This window comes from Mauremys reevesii, linkage group 2, assembly GCF_016161935.1.
Source record: "Mauremys reevesii isolate NIE-2019 linkage group 2, ASM1616193v1, whole genome shotgun sequence".
In the NCBI taxonomy this organism is placed as follows: Eukaryota; Metazoa; Chordata; order Testudines; family Geoemydidae; genus Mauremys; species Mauremys reevesii.
In genome coordinates this window covers 185,372,289-185,392,069 of record NC_052624.1, presented here as the reverse complement: position 1 = coordinate 185,392,069, position 19,781 = coordinate 185,372,289, and the positions used below count along the sequence as shown (strand labels likewise).

Genomic DNA, 19,781 nt, shown 5'->3' with positions numbered 1-19,781 from the left:
TCTAACATGGACCAGGATTTATGATGTTCACAATGTACTTGTTTCCTTGCCAGTACTCTGAATGCTTTTCCAGCTCATTGCTGTTTCACAGCAGAATAGGAGTCTTGCTGTCAGAGGGCTAAACCCACTCATTTGTGCACTGAAGTCTTTGCTCCCCGTTCCTTGCAAGTGGATGATTTTATTAGAACTGGTTTTATACTAGATTGAACACTTTCCCTTGAGGAAAAAATAACATTTCTTATACTATCTGTTCTCTGAACAATCATTTGACACAATTCAGGTGATAGTAACTACTACCTAACAAATGAAACTAGAATTGGAAGAAGCCCCAGCATCACATTTCCCTCTCCATGCTGTGCTGAGGTATCAGTCTCTGCCATGAACAATTTCAGTATTAATTAGAGCTGGGTGATGTTTTCCAAATTTTGAATTTTTTTGATTAAATTTGTCATCACAATTTCAAATATTGATGTAAAACCAGTATGGTATTTTCACAACACTATTTTTCAACTACCTGTAGAGCTAGTCATTTTTGTTGCTGTTGACATTTTGACAGGAAAAAGGTTCTCATTTTTCCAAATAGCTCTATTGCTAATATTATCAATTATTTTGTTAGTCCTAAAGTGCCACAAATTTGCACGGATAAAAGGGAATAGGACTAATTTTTTCTTTTTCTTTTTTTTTTTAATCTCAAACCTGTGTGACTTCACTGCTTTCAAAGGAGTAACTCATGGAAGTATGCCAGAGTTGGGTCAGCATCTGGCCCAGTGTCCCTGCCTTGAAGAGCTTATAATCAAAGTGAAAACAACGTGACATGGGATGGCAACACACATTGAGAGGTGTAATGGAAAGGGAGGGCAAAGATTACAGTAATAACAAGATCACTGCTGTAGCTGGATTCACCCTGGCTGGCACATAGAGGCAAAACTGTTCCATTTGTTCTGGCCCTCTCTGAGCCCCCTAGTGGAAGGAAGATTGTATCACAGCTGACTTTCCACACAATGGACTTTTAGTTACTGGAGGCTCTGTGCACTGGTTTATACCAACTGAATTCAGCATCAGTAGTGTGTAAACCTAGCCTTTAGGAGGCCTTGGATGCAGCCCAGACCTCAGCCTGTCAAGAACACATGGGGGAGGGGAGAAGACTCCATATGAGACACAATAATAATGTTTTTAAAGATTTGAGATTTATTGAATTTGTTTTGCACAAATAATATTGTCTATAATCTTATTCAGTATGTCACAAGTTCCTAGGCCTATAGGTGCAGTTACCGAGATGCCACTAGATGTCTCTGTCAGTAGCTAAACTCCTATAGACAGGGGATTGCATCTCCTACCATGAATCTTCATCATTCATTTCTTCTGTTCATTCATGGGAGGTTGTGAATTCTATACTCCATGTCTGGACACACTAGATCTACTCTAGGGTGTTCTGCTGCCCTAGGCAAACCTGCAAATATCCATCTCTGCTATAGACATAGTCACCATGCAGTTACTGAGTTGTTTTGCTGTCTGTAATATTTTTACTGCTCTAGGCAACCATCTATTAAATTCTGCCTACATGGACTAGATTTGCTCTACTGGCAGTATTTCAATCATGAATCCCTTGAGTCTTTAACTCTCTGAAAGCCGTGTCCCATCTTGGATGATGCAACAGCTGCAACTATTTCAGTTACCAGTGAAATGACTTGGCACAGTTTAAAAAAAAAAAACACTAGTGAATTCCTGCCAGGGAAAATGTTCCCATCCCTGTGCTCCATTAATCCCTGAAGGGCCTTAGTGTTTGGTCCAGAGCCCCATAACTTCCAGTCACGGCAAATAGGTGTGCTGAGTATTACAGCCACACTTTCACTCCAATGCTTGGATGCAAAAGCAATAGGCAAGAGTCGTTCTTTGCGGAATGGGAAGAGGAGTGATCTGATATTACCCATTTCTGTATTCTTCAGACATGGGGACCATTTTGACAATTTGTAAGAAAGCCCCTCAGCTCAGGTTATCCTGTGACATTCTCTTCCAAAATTATTTCTAGTCTTAAATTCTACAGCCCATGTCATGCACAGCTGGGATACCTTACAACAGTACAGAATGATACAATTGGAATGATTCCCTTGAAGATAGCTTTACTCCCATATAAGATAATGAGTAACCCAGCCAAGACAAAGGAAGAAAAAGAATATAAAGAAATAAATCCAAAAACATGTGGTTGGTGTTTTTCACTTGCGCTGGGTTTTGTTTTTTAAGTTAGGAAAAGATTTTTCCTTAACTTTTCTATGTATATTTTTCTTTATGGGACACCAGTGCTCCTTGTCGAAGTTTATGCCTGAAGCAGGTGTGTGTATGTTTCAGAGTGTAGACTTTCCTGCTGTTGGTATACCGTGGTCCTGCCTGTATATGCTTTTCACTGTGTTTCTGAATGGCAAAGAGAACTGTCCTAGAACTTAGAAGAGGAAATGCTGCCATACAGAGGAAGGTGTGTTTCAGAGCAATATTTGGGTTTCAAATGAGGAAAATGGAAAAACTAGTATTTACTGCTTGAGTGCATACACTGTGTATTGCCAAATTGCTGCCTCTGAGGTTCTGATTTAACCCTTCCTCACTACTGGGTAAGTATTGTCCATAAACATTACTGCAAGTCTGAGAAGTGCCTTCAGCTTTCCTGGTAGTCTCTGTTTCTACTCAATCTCCCTATGTCCTTGAGCACAGTGGGGCTAAGGGTATGTCTACACTACTGCCGGCGGGTAGTGATCGATCTATCAGGGATCAATGTATTGCGTCTTGTCTAGACACAATACATCGATCCCTGAACGCGTTCCCCGTCAACTCTGGAACTCCACCAGGGCGAGCAGCGTAAGCAGAGTCAACGGGGGAGCGGCGGCCGTCGATCCTGCGCCGTGAGGATGTGAAGTAAGTCAATCTAAGTCGATCTAAGATGCGTCGACTTCAGCTACGCTATTCTCGTAGCCTAGGTTGTGTATCTTAGATCGATTTCCCACCCACCCCCCCCCAGTGTAGATCAGGCCTAAGTCTGTCCTCTATTATGTCTGTGAAATTGTGGCATTTGTATGGGTGTAACTGAAGGCAGAATTTAGCCTAGTGTGTTTATGCCATGCAAGAAACAAAGGCCTAAATAAATGCAGCTGGTAGTGGAGTTGTGCTTTCAACCAACATGTAATAAAAAAGAGAGAGGTTACATTCACACTAGGGATTTTCTTTCACTCTAATCACTACAAGAGCTTTATCTGTTTTAACAGCACTTTTCTGGAAATATTTTTAGTATTTTAGTAATATTTTCAAACATGGGCACCAAAATAGTCTGTCCAAATCGCCCATTTGAATGCTCTAAGCTGCGCTTACATGCATATAATAAATACCATTTCTGTGTCTACTGTTGTTGATTTAAATGCCTATTCTGTTTAGGTGCCCATGTTTGAAGATTGGGTTTACAGTAAATAAGGATAGCTTTAATAATGCAAATTGGGAAGGATTGATGTTACCTTAACGGTCTTAAAGCAACCTCTCAAAAAATGCTGAGTCTGGCATTGCCAAACAATAGAATTTCATTAGCCAGGAACTACATATTAGGGCTCAGGCAGCTTGTTTAAATACATTTATAATGCCTCGTTGCCAGTGGCAGACCTGCTTCAGGCTCACCTCAGGTCTCTGCTGTTTCTGTCTGGGTCTGTATCCCAGCTCATGTTTACCTTTGTGTATACAGGGCTGCCTTTCACCCTAAAGGGATCTCAAAGCATTTTATGGACTACATGCGTGAGGATCACTTCACCTTACCACTGAACACAGCCACCTCGGGGGTAGAAACCCAGCAGATATTTGTGCACCAAAAATACCGTGCACAACAGTGTTTTAAAGAAGGGAAGTGAAGAATAACTTCTCCAATTAAAAATACTGGGAGACTCTCTTAAGCAGGTAAACTGCCAAGCTGATAAAGTGCTAGAGTTGAAATTTGGCCAGAATATCTGCACTGTTACAAGAAATGCTGTTGGATCACTAATGACTACATGTGGTTAGGATTTCAGCTTTAGGTATAATCTTAAAACTGACCCCTCCAGCAGCATAACCCCTGTCCCCACACCATCCTCTAGCATCAAGCATACTGTTAACACTCATAAAAATTGATCCAGTAGAGACTTGAGTGAAGATCACTACTAGTGATTCTCCAACCTCACCTCCCACTTCACACTAGGTTTTCTTTGCAGGTCCCCAGTCCCACTACAGCCTGATCCAAAGCCTATTAAAATGAATGGAAAGACTCCCGTTAACTTTAACTGGCTTTGGATTCAACCCTTACTGTAATATGTGAGATCTGCCAGAAAGAAGATAGCAAAAATTGATTCAACTGCTGGTATCTCTCTTCCTAAATATGTCCTCAGAGTGTATTACAATTCCAGACAGTTTCTATTATAGGGTCAGCAGGTAGCGAACCCTTTATTTAGGTTGCCTAATACCTTTCATTATAAAAGATTCTTGCAACCTTTTTATTTTTATTAGAATCTCTAACACCTCCCACAGTTTGAATCAGGCATTTGTACTCTGGCAAGGAGAAAGCTCTTGGGCTAGAGAAATGCCTTTTTTTTTTTTTGATTGATGAAATTCCATTCAAGTTTGGCAGTTAAAAATCACCCTTTCCTTTCTCTATTCGGTATTCTTCAGGATAACATTGGAAGCACGACAAAATTAAAAAGTGAGCACCAACATTCTTTCTCTCACACACAATAGAACTGTGCCAGTGCCACCACCAGAGCAGCAGCATACACTTCACTGGGAAAGTATGGGGCTTCTAGAGCAATCGTAGCAGCAGGGAGATTTTTTGGGGGGAAAACTGGATTCATCACTCTGACTTCTTCCTGGACCTGGAACATAGGGCAGTATCTCCCCCAACTTCTAAAGTGTGTAGCGGGAGAGAAAGAAAGCATTGGGATGGGCCCCTCCAACTAATACCCTGACCTAACACATTACCCCAACAGCTCATTTTCCTCCTCACACACTTCTGGTGGCACCACATGGTGCAGAAGCCCCCAACTTCCCAGGAGGGGTAAAGAGAGAGGTGGGTTGAGATCTCTTTGAACACCACCAAGGACATGACCCTAGTAACCGAAAACCCTCCATCCATCTCCACCTCTGCCACCCTTCTCCCTGGGATAACAGCCTTCCTGTGCTATCAGGTAATATGGTTAGTCCTCAAGTGGTAGCAGTGTGTGCTGCTGTGCTTAAGGTTCAGTGTTCAAGCTGTGGTGATGATGATGGTGGATTGAGTCCTTCCCCAGAGGCTGACAGAGGTTCAGCTGCCTTGGGAAGAGAAGTGGCCAAGAGCCTGGAGTGATCAGTGGAGCTCCTTGTGCAAAGGAGCTGGGGCAGGACCCCAGAAGCACGACTTGCTAGGGGGACCTGGTAAAGCCCTGGGGAAGGGGCAGAAAAGTGTTGGGGAGCCTGGATACAAGGGTTAAGGGCTACATTTTGTTTAACAATAATTATAATTAATAATAATCTCAGGAAAGGAGACCTTATGATTAAATTCAATATTGTATTTGAGTGTATTGAGTCAGGCCCTGAAGAAGAAGGGAATATAGGAATTGCCTTACTGGATCAGACCCATGGTCCATCTAGTCCAGTATTCCGCTGCCAAGAAGGGCTAGCACCAGATGCTTCAGAGGAAAGTGTACAAAATCCTGAAGTAGACTGCTGTGGTATAATCTCATCCTAATAGTTAGAAATGGGTTTATACTCTGAAGCACATGGTGGCATATCCCTTCCTAAATTTCTCTATTCTTGAAACCCTAAGCACAGCAATGCACCCATTCAGAGCGGGTATAGTGGCACTCTTACAGTACCCTCGTGGGTCATGCAATCTTCCATATGGCAGGCTGACTCCTCCTCCCCAACCTATCTGGGAGTCACACTCATCTCAGGAGATGCTAACAAGCAGCAGTTTGAGAACTCAGGTTGAGCATTTGTGCTTGAGTCCCCATATAGTGGGTGCAAAGAGGCATGAGGAAGTCTCCTTAGCTTTTCTCTTCCCACCCCTTACCGAGCACCTGAGCAAGGATCAGGTTCAATCTGGCACACTGAATTCTTGAGCCCGAGTTTCCATGATGGAAGAGTTTGTAATCCACAAATGGAAGATTTGCTGACTAGTTGTAAGAAAAGAAGGCTTTAGTCCCTTCACCTCAGTTTTAATGTTTAAACTAGAGAGGAGCCTATACTGCAGGACTTAGATATGGAGCTAAACTTGCCTATGTGAGATCTGGGGTTTTGGTTTGGCCTATGTTACAGACTGGACTCAGTCCTTACATTTGGATCAGGATTCAAATCTGCATTTCAGCAAAGGAAAGTGGGTGTTGAGCACTGTCTCCAGTTTAAATAGAAAGGAGATTGGTACTATTTTCCTCTTCAGCTATGTACTGGTAGTATTAATTAGCAGGACAAGTTTGGAGTGCTGCTAATAGACCTTCCATACAACAGCCTCTGCAGTAAAAACCCTCTATGCAAGCATCAGCAATTCTTGAAGACAGAATATTAGCATGAATACCTGAAGACTCTTTAGATTGCAGGCCTGGGATAGGTTGTCAGATATGAGTAAATTGGAATCAAATATGTCTAGCAGTCAGACTACCTAAAGATGGAATAATCAAAACCATCAAAGCCTGGTGCATAATGGTTTGAGACAAGTGGTCTGGCAAATATTGTTCTAATATCATCTTAACCGCAAGGGCTGCTCAGATGTGTTTCTCAAGGAGGTTGAAGTTAGCAAAGAGTACTTGTCATTAATCTTTTATAATGGCTTTTGGGAGCCACAGTTCATTTAAACATTTTACATTTTTATTACTTATGTATGCGGGGCAGCAATTAAAGCTGTCGTGGTCACATAATGAAGACTAATGAAAGCAAGAGTAGGGCAGGTTTTCATTTTCTGTCAACCTGAATATCCATCTCCTTCCACAACAATAATTTTTTTTTTTTGCTTGAAAGACAGCTCCCTTGAAGCATCAAACTAAACACCCTCACAACTGTACAAGATGAACTATGAAGACTGAGTGGCCCCTTTTTTCGCTAGGAAGAATACCACCTCTTGGTGATCACACAAGCCCCCTAAAAGCCTCTGTCTTTCTCAATGCGAGCAAAGCCGGAGTGATATAACAGCATCCTGATGGTATGTATTCTTGGCCACTGTGAAGTAAAAGTTTTGGAGGAAAGACAAGGATTACTCATCCCACAATTAGTCATCCTGCAATGCATTTTTATACTTGAGAGAAATGCTATTCCGTTACCAAGTGCCCAATTTTCATGTGTTTTTGCTTTCTCACATTATAATTAAGAAAGGCTAGGAGAAGCAAAAAAGTTGACTGTTGCAGTTTTGGGGGCCCTGAAAAATGGGTCAAAGGGAACAAATACCATATCCACTCATGTGTGTCCATACATTTATTATACCCAATTAGCCTCAGTACCAGTTTCACATTTCATCTTTTCCTCTACTTCATCATTGTACATCAGTTTCCTCTTCTGTCTATTGGAGACTCATGAATATGGGCTTGTTTATGCAGGGATTTATTCTGAAATAGCTGTTCCTGATTAGCTCCATGTGTGGACATTCTTATTCAGGAATAAGAGCATTCACATCTTTACTGTAAATCAGGCATAATCAGGAAGACCTGAAGAGCTCTGTGGAGCTCGAAAACTTCTCTCTCTCTCTCTCTCTCTCTCACCAACAGAATCTGGTCCAATAAAAGATATTACTTTACCCTTGTCTCTTTAATCAGGAATAGGCAATCTGCTTTAAAATCACACCCTACCTTATTCTGGGTTAATTTTCATGTGTCGACAATACACAAACCTAATACACAACCCTTGCAAAGTGCCTGTGTGTGTCACTGCTTCTCTTTGGAAGGCCCTAAGCTCCTCTCTTCTGTTGGCTGAAGTGTTTTTGTCATAGTGTGTATATATGTAGAATTAATTGCATTAAGCTGGTTTAGCTCTCTAGTTCCAATGCACGGTGCTACATGGGGATATTCTAAGTTTAGGGGTGTCCTCCCTCAGCATGCCTCGCAACTGTACCATAAGCCAGTTAGGGTTTGGTAAACTTAACGAGGCAGTGCTTCTTGTCATTTAATAATAGACTCATCCCACACTGGCTCCTGATGGAATTGTTTCCTGTTCTCTGTGCCAGAGCAGAGCTCTCTCTGATGCGTGGGCCATAGAGGCAGGAGATCCTGAAGGGTTCTCCCATCCCCAAAGTGATACACTGATTTGTAGTCTAATAACAAAATACAGGGGTACCTGAACATTCTAATCATCTGAAATTTTGTATTAATGTCCCTTCACTGGAGCTGTTCTGAGTCGAGAAGGCAGTACAGATGTAGTAAGTGTTAATCATAAATATCAAGAGACAGAGTTTAATGGGACAAAGCCTCCAGCCCTTACTCAGGCAACACTCCCGTTGAGTAAGAGCTGATTAAGGGCTTTAGTATTTTGCCCCAAATAGTTCAGCTAGCAGGGCCGGCTCCAGCTTTTATGCTGCCCCAAGCGGTGAAGGAAAAAAAGAAAAGAAGAGAAACCCGATTGAGCTGCCACCGAAGTGCCGCCGAAGAGGAAGAGAGGGAGTGAAGGACCCGCCGCCGAATTGTCACCACAGACCCGGACGTGCCACCCCCACAACGGGTGGACTGCCACCCCGTTCTCTTGGCCGCCCCAGGCACCTGCTTCCTTCGCTGGTGCCTGGAACTGGCCCTGCAGCTAGTACAACTTGACATTCTTCATTGATCTGTATATGGCAACTCCATTATTGCTTTGGCCATTTGACTTTTGGTTTTAGTATATTTAGGTCAAGCCCAAGGCATGTGTCATTTGAATACTGCTGCATAAAGCCCCACCCTGTCTGGCCTCCTTCCCAACTTTCACTTTTTTAACCTCCCCAATCTCTGGCCCACCAATATCCCCTCCTTAAAGGGTGAACTTGGGAACCACCCTTCTCTGCCCCATCCCTTCTCCCCTCCATGACAGAACCTTCCTGATATTCTACTCCTCATTGATGCTGAGTTGCCAAATTGTCCTCTTCTAAATCTATTTCATGACCACAGAAATCTGCCTGAAAATTAGCATAAGATCATTTATAGCTTTCCCTACCCTGATATATTAAAGTTAACATCTTCCTGTTAGAGATACTTTTTGTGTCTCTAACACACCACAACAAGATCTGAATATAAGAAATGAAATTTAGAGCAAATCATGGGCCAAATTGACTTTACTTAAAACAGTATTAAAACAGATGAGCTAGTGTATTTCATTTGGAAAAACAGCAGCTGTGACTGTGCAGTAACTACTACACTTCTCCAAAGGGTGTCCCCCACCCCACCCCAACACACACAGCCAAATATAGCTTGAAGTATGAAGGTGAAACTCCCATGAAAATTTCTGGGCCAAATTTTGTAATCATGTAAGTTGATTTGAAATCTGGTGTAAGTAGCAAAGCAGTGTAAACTGCATCAGGTGTCGAAAATGAGTGTAACCTACATGCTGGTGAATGTGGGGAACACATTTGTAGCAGGAAAGCAGCTAAACTAAAGCTATCACCAGCTGCTCTAACTCACACTACATCATTGCTAGCACTCCTTGGGATCAATTTGGCCCCCTGATGCAAGCAGATGACAAGCACTGTATTCCCTTGCCACAGAATACCAAATCAGTGTAAGTTATGCCGGTCACCATTAAAATGTCAACATCTAAGTATAGGAAATAATTTCTGTCTCTCGGCTGTCTCTGTGCAGCAGCTGTAAGTACGTGGTACTTTCAATTGCAACCACTGTACTGCACATGTGTTTAGAGCCAAATTGGTGCAAATTACCTTGCTCTTGTGCTTTTACAACCATTTTTTTGGCTCTTCAAGAGTCCTGTTTGTATCTTTGGGGAAACTGGCCCATTATCTAAGGCCTTGTGGATATTCCTATTTAAAAGTGGTTTAAAAACCAACTTAGTAAACTGGAGCAAACCCCCCCGCCCCCCGTGGGCACTCTGAATTGGATTTAAACCATACACTTTAACTTAGTAAGGAATCCAGTACTGGTGAAAGGTGCACTGGAAGCCAAATTCTGCATAGCCACGGAACAACTGCATCTCAGGCAGTGGCACTGCAAGATTCCTCATGGTGCCTCCTTCATCAGCAGAGTGGCTTTTTGTGAGTGTGGAGGGGGTGTTTTGTTTTTTATTCTTTACTAGTCTAAGGCTCTGATCTGGCAAAGAGCTCTGTGCAAGCTGACCCTGCATCTATGCAGAGCCCAAATGAAGACAATGAGGCTCTGGGGAGGTGCCGTGATCAGCCCACATGGAGCTCATCATCAGATCAGTGCACAAGCCAAGATGGTAATACAGATATAGGGTCACCCTTTGCTCTCCATGACAACAGTATAAATCCAGAGTAACACCTCTGAATTTAATGCAGTTATCTGGTATTTACACCAGTGTAACTGAGGGTATGTCTATGCTGCAACTGAGAGCAAGCTTCCTAGCCTGGGTAGACAGACTTGTGTAGGAGAGCACCTGTTAGCACGCTAAAAATAGCGGTGTGGATGTTGCAGCTCCGGTGGATGTTGGAGACCACCCGAGCTTGGACCTATCCCATCCTGACAGGCCGAGTTTGGATGGCTAACCTGAGCCTCTGCCGGTGCTGCTGCATCCACAGAGCTATCCTTAGTGTGCCATTGCAAGCCCCGTTAGCACACGTCTGTCTACCCAGGCTGGGAAGCTCACTCCCACCTGCCTTGTAGACATATCTTGAGAGCAGAATCTACCCAAAAGATTTTTTTTTAAATATATGACTATCTCAAGAGTAGCAAAGAGGCCTGTGGCACCTTATAGACTAACAGAAGTATTGGAGCATGAGCAGGGCCGGCTCCAGGGTTTTGCTGTCTCAAGCAGCGCGTGCGCGCAAAAAAAAAAAAAAGCCGCGATCGCGATCTGCGGCAATTCAGCGGGAGGTCCTTCGCTCCAACTAGGAGTGAGGGACCCTCCACTGAATTGCCGCCGAATACCTGGCCCTGCCGCCCCTCTCCGGAGTGGCAGCCTCAAGCACCTGCTTGCTAAGCTGGTGCCTGGAGCCGGCCCTGAGCATGAGCTTTCATGGGTGAATACCCACTTCATCAGATCATGTGGATTCACCCACGAAAGCTCATGCTCCAGTACGTCTGTTAGTCTATAAGGTGCCACAGGACTCTTTGCTGCTTTTACAGATCCAGACTAACACGGCTACCCCTCTGATACTTATCTCAAGAGTGTTCCTTTAATCTACTCTGCTAGATTTCAATCTTTTCATAGAGTGTAAGGGGTGGTGTTTCATTTCACTTTGCCTCTGCTGCTGTTGTATGTCTCTAGTGCCAAGGGTGAGGACTCAGGCTTTGGTTTTCTCTTTCTGAGCTCAGATTTTCTTTCCCCGTATTTATTCAGCATGGTATATACAGCACACCTGTGCTACTAAATCTGTATACATCTGAGGCTCCATGTTGTGCTCCGGCTGTAACGGCTCCATGTTGTGCTCCGGCTGTAACAGAGTCAGAAAATGAGGCACATCCTTGGGTAAGCTGCAGTCCATTCACAAAAGGGCAGAGAAAAGTAAGGACGCCGCCGTCGGTGAAAATCCAAAACTTCACTTCTGCCTTTCTCCCTAGGGCTCTGTGAGACCAGTGGCACAAACAAAGCCACCTCCCCGAGCCTTGGACTCCTTACTAAAGGAAAGAAAGGAGATCACTACATGCCCCAGGTATTTTGTTAGCTGGAAGCCTGGTGAATTTTCTTCTGATGCCAGCAACACCTTCAGTTGGCAAGTGCACTTGGCAAGCTGCAGTCACTGACACATATGTTCTCTGTGGCATGTGAGATTCACCAAGATGAAATGTGTTCCCATCATGGTACTCCAGGCAGCTAATTGTGGCACGTTTGGCCATTCAGAGTGAGAGAATGAAATTGCCAAATAAAAGGGATCAAGTGAAAACCAGTGGCCTATCGGTAACATCAAACAATGTGGACATCATTTCAATAGGTTAAGTATGGGGTTCGTATAATGCTTAGTTTTATTTTTTCATAATCTCACTATAGCTGCAAAGAATGTCTGTGTGAAAAGGGACATTTTGAGAACAGAATAATAGGACACTGCCACCTAGTAAGGAGCAATTAATCTAAGCTAAGGCCTCAGTTGTGCCATTTAGGTTGGTGTGACTCCAGCCTTGCTCAGGGAGAGGACAAGGAGGTCTTCTGCTTTAGGGAATCAAAATGCTTCCCTAAGTGAGCAAAGGCAGTGCGCTCTCCACTACACCCCTTCATGGGGAGCACCTTACTACCCCCTGTGGCCCACCAGCCCAGCCAGCTGGTGTGTAGGGGTGGAGATATGGACCTACCTTTTGGGGTGCCACATGCTTTGAACCCAGGGAATACAATTCTGCTCAGTCTTTATATGAATGATGAAAGCAGAAGGGGAGTGGCATTGTGCCCTCTGCCACCCTTGTGCATCTACAGAAGGGACAGCCAGAGCCTTGCCCTAAGTTCTTACACTGCACTCATCACTATGCTGTCTGAAGAGGACTTGTTTCCTTTCTATCTGTCAAGACACGCTAACATTCACAAGGCCAATGGCACACTCTTTTTTAAAAAGGAAAGATTAGAATATTTAGCATTTCCACAAGGATTTACATCTTCAGACATTAAGTAATTATCCCTTATACTACCCGTTGAGGTAGGCACAGAGAGGCTAAATTATTTGTCCAAGACCCCACAAATCAATGGCAAAGCAGGGTGAGCATTCAGGAGTGTCTGAGTTTTTGCCCAATGCTCACTGGATGTCACAACCTTCTTAATGTGATCTAATCCTAGCATATAAAACTGAGTATGGTACTTGTTTTTCTCAGTGCATCAAATGGCTCATAAAGGGTAATAGAAACCAGGCATGTGAATCTGATGCTTTGTCCTTTGCAAGGAGTTATGCTACGTGGCTCTGTGCTATATAAAACAGGCTGTGTGGCAGCAGTATATCCAAAATGCAAAGTCTGAATCCATCTATGAACAGAGCCTGGATGTGCAACCTGAAAACACAATCCCTACTGAACTGAGTGTGACAGAAACCCTGCTGTCATAGTAAGTCACCCCCTCTTGACTGTGAAGACTGAGGGCATAACTCACCATTGCCTTGCACCATGTGTAGTCATTTGACACTTGCTTTGCACTAGTGTAAATAACTGCACACAAGCTGCAAGGCAATAGAGTTTGGGATCCTCAGTCTGCGTTGATGTTACGTCAGCAGTCTCTGGAGGCTGGAGTTTTCACAGGAAGAAATAGATAACTCCACAATGAAGCAGCCCTCAGTGTGTCTCGATCGTATCTGGCACTGGCTGTGCCTGGCATGGCCTGCCCATTTACCTTATACAGTAGCTATCCAAAAAATATGGACAAAAGGAGTCATCGCAGTTCCGTCCTACCAGGAAACAAGATAACTCTGCAGATATTTTAAACTTGGTTTGGTAATTGTCTGGAAAGTGGTAGGAAATGCTCCAAAAAAAGAAATAGAAAAATAAACTCCAGACCACACTTATATCACTGATACAGTGTCGAGAGCTGTAATTCAGGCAACACACACAAAAAGAGGAGAGAGAGTAGTCCTAGCCCTTCGAGCAGCATTTATTTCTCATTTGTATTCCTCATGCTTCCCCCACATCACCCTCCGTCCCTTCTTCACAGGCACCCAAGGCAAATAGGCCTGTGACCCAGAATGCGCAGTGCACAATATCCCAAGAGGCAACAACACTCTCAAATCTCTGCTGGTGCTGCTTTTCCCAGTTTATGGAGAAACTGTTCTGCAAAGCACTCTCCCCCACATTTTGATTGTTCCCCCCCCCCCCAACACCCATCCCAGGCCAAGCTGCTGGTGTGACTGCTGAAGGAGAGTCAGTAACTTGCTGCAATCACATATACATTTCCGGACTTAACCAAAAGGGGCTGGAAAATGAGCCATAGCCTCCCAAGTGGAGCAGAATCCACAACTGGCTCCTTAGCGAGTTGAGTCACCCCACTAGCTAATTTTTGTTTAAATAAAATTTAGCTAAATCAGGCAATTTGAACTGCCCTCCCAGGCCTACTTGGCAGCCTCTCAGGAAGCCTGATCTATGCCAGTCTGCTGGGTTTTTTTCTCTCTCTCCCCCTCTCAGCAAGAGCTACTGTAGCAGAAAGAAGGTAAAGCACACACAAGGAGAGCTCCAGTGTTAGATATCTGTCACGTAAATCTTTGAGCCCCCAATTTGGCTTTTTATCAATTATTAGCCAGCTGCTAAATGGAGTTCATTTTGTGTGTGTGTGTGTGTGTATGTGTGTGTGTGTGTGTGTGTGTGTGTGTATGGTTCAAAGCCTGTGAGATAAAAAAGTCCTCTCTATATATACTTTTAATGCTTTATATACTGCACCGTTCCTTTTTTGTTTGTGTGTCTAGCTCTCTTGAGTGATGGTAACTTATTTCAAACGAAAGACTTGGATGGAGGAACCGGGAGTGTCTGCCAACTGTTCTGTACCAAAATAAAACCAAACACCCCCTCTCCTAGAAATGGTTATGGTCTCTCCAGGTTAGTCATGACTGGATACACCCACGCCCATCCCTCCCTCAGAGCAGTGGCTACTTTTAATAGTGTGCTCACCTACTTTATTTTTGGTTTAAAATTCTGAAGATTAAAAGAAAGACCCTCCCTGAAGAACATGGAAGATCTGTAGCCAGTGCACACTTGGGAGCTGACTTTCCTGTCACTTTGGGGTAAGTTAGGAGTACTTACTCTCCTTTCATGCTGCTGAAGCTGAGGATGAAGATGGTGGCAGGGAGAGGAGAATTAGGCCCTCAGAGTATGTCTGTGCTATAGCTGGGAGCATGCCTCCCAGCCTGAGGAGACAGAAGTATACTAGCTCGGCTGAGCTGGCACACCGAAAAAAGCAGCGTGGACAGTGAGGCACTGGGGGCACTCGGGCTAGCCGCCAAAGCTTGAACCCAGGGGGCTGGATGGGCTTGGACTCAGCTTGTTTAGCGCAAGCTTCTGCAGGTGCCACAATGTCCAGTGCTAGTTTTGGCGCACTAGCCTGGCTTGAGCTAGCATGAGTCTGTCTACCCGGGCTGGGAGGTGTGCTCCCAGCTGCAGTGCAGACGTACTAGCAGGGTAAAATCGTCGCCAGTGTGACTGAAGTCAGCTGAGTAAACTGAGATGCACTACAGGTGAATTAGTTTGCTGGGAGGGAGAGGGGTGTGTGTGTGTGTGTGTGTGTAAAAGATGGTCAGTGAAGATTTGCAGCTTTTTTCCTCCAAGTCGCTCAGAGAAAATAGACAAATATTGTCTTCACCCTGATGTGGAGTGCAGGAAACCTGCGTGAAGATGAAAATCTGATCTAATGTAAACTAGTCTCTGTGTAGTCAGCTGGAGTAGTGTGGAAAGGATGCTTTTAGCCATTGCCTCAGCAGATGCCCAGCCTAGCTAGGAGACTATGAGCTTTACAGAAACTAACAAATGACAATCTGCTTTTCCTACATTATCCCTACTATCATACTCCCCTGACTTCCAAACTTTCAACACCCAGGCAGCAAGAAAGTCTCCATTAAAACAATCTTAATTTCTTAATACAAATGTCTCTTAAGGAGCACTGGCCTCTACTGTTCACCCAGACGCTGCACAACTCATGCTGGGGATGGCTCAAACCAGAAGCAAAGACAGGGGCGCAGGTTGCTGAGCGGGTCCTGCTAGAGCAGTTTGTCCAGATCCTGCCCCTTGGGGGAAGAGAGTGAGTGTTGCAACATCACCCTGACACCATGATGGAGAACTACATAGCTGGCAAGTCTCCCATGATGAGGCCCCCTTCAGGGTCGGCTGGAACCAAGAGCCCCATGCCTCTAAAGGACCATGCCCTTCGGTTTGCATGAGGCCCCGGACCCATTTCAGCAGCTGATGGACTGAATTCTCTGTCCCCATAGCAGATATGCAGCTGTGTACCTAGATGACGTGGTGATTTATAGTCGCGATTGGCAGCACCATTTGAAACATGTCCTGCAGTCCCTCACGGAGGCTGGCCTGACGGCAAACCCCACCAAATGTGACCTTGGGAAGACTGAGACCACGTACCTCAGGTACACATTGGGAAAGGGCATAATCCGACCCTTGATTAGCAAAGTCCAGGCCCTCCAGCTGTGGATCCAGTGGACCAGAGCCTGGGAGGAGGCATTTCAAACTTTGAAGGCCTGGCTCTTACAGGAACCCATCTTGTACAGCCCTGACTTCGCCAAGGTGTTTTTGTTACAAACGGACGCCTCAAACGTGGGCCTAGGAGCAGTTCTATCACAGGTGGTAGGGGGCAACAAACACCCATCCTGTATATTAGCAGGAGGCTGTTCCTGCGAGAGAAGACCTATTCTGTAATCGAGAAAGAAGCCGTGGTGGTAAAGTGGGCCATGGACTCGCTCCGTTATTATTTTCTGGGCATGCACTTCACCCTAGTTACCGACCATGCCCCCCTCCAGTGGCTCCATGCCATGAAGGACACAAATCCCCGAATCATGAGATGGTACCTTTCCCTCCAGCCCTTCTCCTTTCACATCCAGCATTGGGCCGAGAGAGTCCATCTGAAAGCAGACTTCTTTTCACAGGATGGTGGAGAACAGTTGGAGGGGGGGCAGACCCCAAATAGAGTCATTGGGAGGGGGAATGTGTGAAGGAGCAGAGAGACAGCAGCTGGGCACAGCAGGAGTTAAAGAACACCTGTGGGTTCAGCTAGTCCTGCCCCATTATACTTGCAGCCAGTGCCGGGCCTGGAGGAGGGAGAAAAGAAGGGAGCCTGGCTCAGTCAAGGGCTGACTAGCAAAGAGGCAGGAGCTCTCTGTATGCCTGCCTGAAGGCACAGACCAACAACTGGCCTGCCAATGCAGCTACTGGAGGCAAGTAAATCTTCGCTGCCCAAGGGGAACCTACAGAGAAGTCCCAACTGCGGGACAAATGGACGAGCAGGGCCAGCCCCAAACTAAGAGGATTTGCATGGGAGCAGGTCAGGAAAACAGGCCCTGAACACCCCCTTCATGGCTGGGAGAAAGATCCATCTCCCCTGTTTAAGAGATTGAGCAACACAGGACCCTGGGCCACTATCTGAGGCAGAAGGAGGGGTCCCCCTACCTTCCTCCTAGCCAACAATCTAGCCACTAGGCTGCCCAGACACTGAGGGCCCTATAACAACATCATATATAATTTGGGGGTCTATATTCAAAATCATCTATAGAAATGACAGGTACTTTAATCACTTTCACTACAGCCATATGTATGTTGGGAATCAGCAAAGAGAACATCAATGGGTGTAAAATGTGTTAACTACACATTTAAAGGACACCAGGAAAACTTATCATAAATTTGTGACTATCTAATACAAAAGCCAGGTGTGACACTCAGAAACCTGAACTAATTATCTTAAGCTTGTTGAACTTGCTTATTGTATTAAAGGACAATACAACAAAAGTTACTCAGCATGGTGCACTTACTCAGACCGCCTCAATTTTGAGGACTTGATTATACCAATTTTTATTCCATAGAAACTGGTTTGTCCAGCATCCAATTATATATGTGGAGGGTGAATATAAAAAAGCTCCAAGCTGGGACAAGCACTCCGGGTGTACTATAGACTAAATGTTCAACCTTCCTCTAGATATGAAAGAATAACACGGAACCTTGCATGTAATGGGTTAACTGTTCCATAGCTATTAACCGTTCCTATTTTCATGAAAATTCCATGCATGTTTCATAGCCTTTAAATGTATAAAATTACATTTTATTTTTATTTTCTTCCCTGACACATTTTAGTTGGTTTGTATGGTGATGGTGGTAATAAGTATTACGCCAAATAATACCAGGGATATAACCACCTTGGTGGTGACAACAGATGTGGATAGCACTTCAGGCTATTTAGAAAATAAAGACCAAAGTAAGTGAGGTCAGAAGCAAGTCAGTGGTCCCTGAGAAAGGCCAGCTGTGGGTCTTGGAAGGATGTCTGGCATAGCTTTTCTCTGGATACAGACAGTTATCAGGGTCCCTGGCTTAACAAGGGAAGTTCATTATCTAGAAACATCTGCCCGGTACTGATGGGATCAGAGGGAGGATGAACCAGTGGTTATGGCACTAGCCTGGGACTTGGAAGACCCAAATTCAATTCCCTATGTTGCCACTGATGTCCTGTGTGACCTTGGGCAAGTCACTTCGTTTCTCTGTGCCTCAGTTCCCCAATGTATGAAAAAAAAACCCTAACAAATAAAAAATAATAATAAAAGAAAGAAAGAAAGAAGAATAGAACTTCCCTGCCTCTCAGGGGCATCATGTGGTTGAATACATTAAAGAATATTAGGTCCTCTGACACTATGGTAATGAGGCCTTAGGTGTAAGTACTTAAGATAGATATCTAAGTAGTTAGGTAGCAGTACCACATGTCAAGTTAGTCACCATGTTGTTCTTCACTGGAATAAACTCTACCTGAAAATTAAAGATGTCCATAGCTGCTAAATGGACATCCAGGGTGAATAACCAGGAAGCTAGCACCCACGGATGTCACAGTGAAGGTGAAAATCAGCAAGGGAATGTACGTGTAACGCACAGGGAGGGATAGGCCTATGTTATCAGCTGAGCCATGGGGGCACCTCACTGGAAGCTAACTAATAATAACAACACCGTGGTAAGTTCCCTTGTTGAAGATGGAGTTCTTTGCCCTGGTATCCAGCAGTTACTGAATCTGCCTTCCAGTGAGTAAAAGATGCTGTCTTTTGAAGATGTCCTTCACCTACATTGATTGCTGTGAGTTTTCAGGGTGCAGCAAAGACCCTGTTAATGGCAATTGGAAACCAGCCCTCTCCTTCAGGATTACAGTGTTCTGAAAAGCCTTTATGAAGTGGGTAGCAATAGCCCCTTTTGGCTTCAGAAGCATTTAGCCAAGTGATTGGGAATGGCCACAAGAATTAATATAGAGGCCACAAGCTGGGCAACCACTGTATTTGCACCATGGCCGTTTTAATTGCAGTTTGAACAGAATGGTGCTGAGCTAATTATAGGTATTTATGTACTTACGGAATTACTGAGCTGAGTGATAAGACTAATACAGGAGATCACACTGGTTGGGAGGGGTGGCAGCAAATTAAACTGCCCTCATTATAGTGGGGTAGAAGTTGTTAAGAGCTGATGGACAGATAAGGCGGAGGAAGCCATGTGCAGTGCACACCACCCCGTTTTATTGGTCCTTCAAAGACCAGGAACTATGGTACAAATTCTTGATTGCCGTCTACTGGCACCTTATCTAATAATTATCTATTTACACATATACAGAGCACTCCTAACTGAAACCATCAGCCTGGGAGTCTAGGCTGCTTGCTCGATTGTGACAATATTTGCTTCCAGAAGGAGATTTCCCTTCAGTTCTGAACAATGGAGGTGCAAGATCTTCCTCATGCATTTCCTTAAAAGTACACAGTAAACAGATTTCTTTAGCACTGTGATGTAATGTAGAATGTATTTTCACAAGGTCTCTGTTTCACAAAGAACCAGCCTTGCACTAGCTTATTGTGATATCTGAGGATGTCTGAAGTTTTTGAGGTACCAAATCATTCAGCATGAGGCTATGGTTACTAGCATGTAGGACAGCATATACATATGTGTGAGAGAGAAGTGTGTGTGTGTGAGAGAGAGAGAGAGAGAGACTTCACCATTGAAATGCAGCGATTGTGAGAAAAGCCACAAGTTAACTCT

The 19,781-nt window shown here is 44.4% G+C and overlaps 2 long non-coding RNA genes across 2 annotated transcripts in view; both read left to right on the top strand.

The window, feature by feature from the left end:
* The window catches only part of LOC120399157, a 74,934-nt gene that overhangs the window by 3,494 nt on the left and 51,659 nt on the right, over nt 1-19,781 (top strand). The window lies entirely within an intron of this gene.
* LOC120399158 lies at nt 14,474-16,122 on the top strand. The gene is made up of 3 exons (XR_005594996.1): nt 14,474-14,603; nt 14,706-14,788; nt 15,992-16,122. It is a non-coding gene; the product is annotated as an uncharacterized LOC120399158 (long non-coding RNA).